Source organism: Vulpes lagopus, chromosome 2 (genome assembly GCF_018345385.1).
Source record: "Vulpes lagopus strain Blue_001 chromosome 2, ASM1834538v1, whole genome shotgun sequence".
NCBI classification, from domain to species: domain Eukaryota; kingdom Metazoa; phylum Chordata; class Mammalia; order Carnivora; family Canidae; genus Vulpes; species Vulpes lagopus.
The window spans coordinates 48,340,182-48,345,626 of NC_054825.1; positions in this window are offsets into that span (position 1 = coordinate 48,340,182).

Below are 5,445 nucleotides of genomic sequence, written 5' to 3' on the forward strand. Positions count from 1 at the left end.
ATAAATTTTAAAATAGACAAAATAAGTAAAGTTTTAGAAAAATGTGTACCAGGATATGAAAATGGGACTTTCAAAAAAAAGAAAAGAAAATGGGACTTTCTCCATCTCGTCCTCAGCGAAAGCTCCAGAGACTGAGAGCAAAGCACAATTGCCAAACGCTTGCCAGTTCCTAAACAAGAAGCCAAACCACCTGGCCTCCACAGGGCAAGCTAGGGTTCTGGGAAACCAGTTCTGCAGGCACCGACCTCCACTCGGGTCTGGCTGCCGAAAGGGTACATACAGACTGGAGAGGCCTGGACGAGAGAAAGGTGCTTCTGGAGGTGAGTGGGCAGCAGGTGCTTCCCCGTCACTTCAAATCAAGTAAGAGAGGCTTGAGGGGGACCCCCGGGGGGCCTGAGGGGTTTCCAGGGCTGGGGGGTCCTAAAGGTTTACCCCTACCTGAAAAACACTAAAGGCAAGTTCACAGAGAGCTGCCTGGAGGCAGAGCAAAGGTAAGGAGAAAGATCTGTATTAGGGGCACTCTGCCGACAGTGGCCAAGGAAGCACGCATTTACCAAAGGCAACGGGGATGGGGATCAGGGGGAAAGGAGTCTGCCCTCCAGGGGGCCGGACCAGACAGAGGGTCAACAAGGAGGACCAGGTGGCCAGCTGGAGTCAAGATGTCACCACGCTGCAAGCTTAGCAAACTGGAGGTCCCAGTGGAGTGGATGGGCCTTGGAGATATGCACAAAATTATAAGTAGAGAAAGAGCCAGCTTTATACTTCCAGAAGCCTAGAGAACACCAATCTTCTCTTAAATGTACCTGTCTCCTAAGACTGTGTTCTGTCCCTTACAACCACTGACCCAGGTAGCCCTGCAGATTGAATATGATTATCTATTTATCTATCTATCTATCTATCTATCTATCTATCTATCTAATCTATCCAGCCAGCCAGTCAGCCAGCCTGCTTATCCTGAAAATGCAAGGAAGGTTTAATTTCACAAAAAAAGTGACTAATGTAATTCACTATTTTAATGGAAAAAAATGAAGAAAAATTATATGAAGAATTTTTTTACAAAATTCAAATCTATTTATATTTTAATTCAAAGCTTCATGTTAAAAATAAACATATCTCTCTCTCTCTCTCTAAAATAAATACATCTTTTTTTAAATATCTAAAAAAAAAAAAAAAAAAAGGAGAGTGCCTGAGTGGTTCAGTTGGTTAGACATCTAAATCTTGGTTTTGGCTCAGGTCATGGTCTCATGGGTCGTGGGACTGAGCCCCATGTCAGGCTCCATGCTCAGCACGGAATCTGCTTGAAGATTCTCTCTCTCTCTGCTCCTCCCCCTACTCACCCACACACTCTCACTAAATTAAAAAAAAAATCTTTTAACATATATATCTAAAGTAAACAAAAACACTTAGAGATTAGGGATACTGGGACCTTAATTTAATAAAGGGTATTTTGGGGCACCTGAGCACCTCAATCAGTTAAGCAGCCAACTCTTGATTTCGGCTCAGGTCATGATCTCAGGGTGGTGAGATGGAACAAGGTGTGGAGCTCTGGGCTCTGCAGGAGTCTGCCTGAGATTCTCTCCCTCTCCCTCTGTCCCTCCCCCTGCCTGTGTGTGCTCTCTTCTCTCTCTCTCTAAAATTCATAAATCTTTTTAAAAAATAAAGGATATTCTTATAAAGTATGCAGCAAATATGCTCAGAGATAAAACATCAGATAAGTTTTAAAATGACAAATCATGTTATCTAGAATTAAATCTAACAAAGATACTCAGACCTATAGGAGAAAAATGTAAAACTATACTGAAGCATAAAAGAAGACTTAAGTAATAGAGCGATATAGCATGTCCATAGAATGGATGTCTCTATATCATGAAAAACAGTGACTTCCCCCAAATTATGTCTATAAGTTCAATGCCATTCCAATTAAAATCTCAAAGGATTTTCTCATAGAATTTAATAAGATGATCCTAAAATAATATGGGAGGAAAGAAGGCCAACAATAGCCAAGGCAATTTGGAAATAAGAGAGACAAACTTGCAGAATAAGGAATTATTATAAAGCTACCTATTGTAATTAAAACTGTGTTATTGCCCCAGGGATAAACAAGCCGTGCAATAGAATGTAAAGCCCAGAAATAAACCCATAAACATAACTAATATGTACCAGAGGTAGAATTACACATCAGCATAATGAATTCTATAAATAATGAAGATAAATAATGAATAAAAGAATGAATTATTCTGTAAATTGTACTGAAAAAAATGGCTAATTGGGGAAAAAAAAGTAAAATTAAGCCTTTTCCTCACATTGAACGCAAACACACAATCCAAGGTGATTAAAAATCTAAACATGAAAAAAAAATCAACATTTTTAGAAAACAGGAGAAAAATGCAAATGTATAACATCAATTTAGTTAAAAATTTGATAAAGATATAGTAACTACAAGCATAAAAAAATTTAAATATTGGGATACATTAAAATTTAAAACTTCTGTCTGAAAAAGACTTATAAATGAAATGGAAAAGACAAGTCACAGATTTAAAAGATTTTATTGTATTTATGCATACATATCCTTTTTTAAGTGTGTGGAGTCCAACGAGGGGATGAACTCACGACCCTGAGATCAAGACCTGAGCTGACATCAGGAGTCGGATGCTTAACTGACTGAGAAACCCAGGTGCCCCCAAAAAAAGATATTTTAAAGAACAAAGGATCAGTATCCAGGATATATAAAGAGCTTCAAAAAATAGTGAGAGAAAGACAAACAACCCAACAGAATTGGGCAAGGCATATGAACAGAACAAAACAGCATGGTGAATAATAACTTTAAAATAAACTTAATCTCACTAGTAATCAGGAAAATGAATGGGAACAACAGGGATTCCATTCATCCTAATCAGATCGGCAAAATCTTGCAAGTCTGAAAACACTCGTAAGCAAAGGGAACTTTTATCCTTTTTGACAGGAGAGCATGTCGCTACAATGACTTTGAAGAGGAATTTAAGAATATCAAGTAGATTTGAAGATGGTCAAATCTCCCAATACAGCAAAACCAGGTCTACGTAGCCACTCAGGAAAGAGTTTTGGGTGCACAGGGAGACGGGTACGAAAATGTCCATTGCATTCCCGTTTGCGAGAGTGAGAAAGTAGAAATGAAGATTATTGCAAGAATGAAGATCTACAGCTGTGGTTTTATTTAGCCAGGAAAAAAAAAATCATTCAGCAGCAGTTCAAACGTACCAGATGCATGCCTAATACTTCTCTGCTTTATGTAGGCCACTCCATGGGGTATGTAGTATCTACTCCTTTCGATCTGCCCTGACAATTTCCTGCCATTTTTTGGCCCAGATGAGGCAGCAGACACTTCAAGGGCCCCCGGGGGTGGGGGGCATCCAGCAGCCAAAGGCATCTTTCTAAGAGGTACACCTGACATCATCACTTGACTACTTAAAACCCTCTGATGACCATGGCCTACAAAGCCCAAATGCCCTCGCTAAACTCACACAAACATCACTTACCATCCCACTGCCCTTTCCAAACGAGCCTCGCAGGATTGTTCATGGTTCACCAGACATGCCACCTTCTCAGCCACCATGCCTTGGTCACTGGATTTGCTCCATCTCCCTGAAGCGAGCTCTCCTTACTCGGGCCCTTCTCATCCACATGGATCTCCCTGGCAAAGTGCGTCAGTGTGCAAGTGTCTGTACTCAAAGCTTGGGTGCCGCCACACATCCACGGTCCCTGTTCCCTACTCTTTTGTTTTCTATACAATTGAACCCAAAGATCCAGGAGCTCCAGCCTGCTGGGTTCATCATGGGAGAACTGCAGTAGGAGAGAACTTCACCTGGCCCCATCCCAGGAGGAGCCCATTCCACAGATGCTCAAAGCCAAACTCCTCCACTTTCCTACATGGCCCAGAGAATCAGCCAAGAAGGAGCCTGGATTGCAGAGGAAAGAGGACAACTGGGAGAGTGAAGTTGGACACAGCCAGGGAAGAAGATGCAGTATCAAATGCTACTGAATGTTCTCGTAGGCAGGTTTGTCTGAAAGACAGCACAGGGCTGTCTCGTAGACAATGACTCAGCCCCTGCCCAAGCAGTGTCAGGGCTGTCCCCTTGTAAAGCTTTTTAAAAATCTTTATGATGACACCTTCTCATGGAAGTTCGATCCTATAAAGTGGAAGTTCTCTCAGCCTGGAGTACACCCAGACAGGTTTGGGCGTGTGCACTTGTGGGCTGAAGGAGCTGGGAGCTGCTATGCCCAATGGAAGGAAGAGCATTTAGACAACCCGGGGAGGGAGGGGAGAGAATCAGAAAGGGCAAGGAGAGAGAGAAACCACTAAGTGGGGGAAGGTGGGGCAGCTGAGGGCAAGGAGGCAAGTCAGAGTTTGAAAATAAGAAAGAGGGTGCCTGGGTGGCTCAGTGTTTGAGCGTCTGCCTTAGACTAAGGTCATGATCCCGTGGTCCTGGGATCAAGTCCCACATTGGGCTCCTTACAGGGAGCCTGCTTCTCCCTCTGCCTGAGTCTCTGCCTCTCTCTGTGTGTCTCTTATAAATAAATAAATAAAATCTTAAAAAAAAAAAAAAAAAAAAAGAGGGATCCCTGGGTGGCACAGTGGTTTGGCGCCTGCCTTTGGCCCAGGGCGTGATCCTGGAGACCCGGGATCGAATCCCACGTCGGGCTCCCGGTGTATGGAGCCTGCTTTTCCCTCTGCCTGTGTCTCTGCCTCTCTCTCTCTCTTTCTGTGACTATCATAAATAAATAAAAAATTAAGAAAAAAAAAAGAAAGAAGAAGAAGAAAGACCACCAAGCGATTCTAAACATTTTTTTTAATCTTTATTTATTTATGATAGTCACAGAGAGAGAGAGGGAGAGGCAGAGACACAGGCAGAGGGAGAAGCAGGCTCCATGCACCGGGAGCCTGATGTGGGATTCAATCCCGGGTCTCCAGGATCGCGCCCTGGGCCAAAGGCAGGCGCCAAACCGCTGCGCCACCCAGGGATCCCACACCAAGCGATTCTAAATCACCATCGAGTGATGCTCGGTGTGGCCCCTCCCTGGGTAGGATCATTCATCATTGGTCATCGATGCATATTCCTGGATCTTTGCGTGTGGGGCTCTCTCTTGGGAGTAGAGATGGAGCAATGGGCCATGTGGGTGAAGATTGAGAGCATCCCTGGATCTGCACCTTTGGAACATGGGGTCCCTGGGGGATAAGTGGAATTCTTTGAAGAGGTGGAGGGGCTGCAGAATGAGGATCTAAGATGCTCTGATCTAGATCTTAAGTGCCTTCAGCTGACATCTGGATCACTCTTGTTACCTGCACAGCCTCCAGTAAACTTCAAAAAAAGCTGTTCATCTTTTCAAAGTACACTCCAGCATAAATGGACAAGTGTGCGCACCGACCACGTCATGTGTGGTGTTTAATACTCCTTCCCTGCCCCTGGC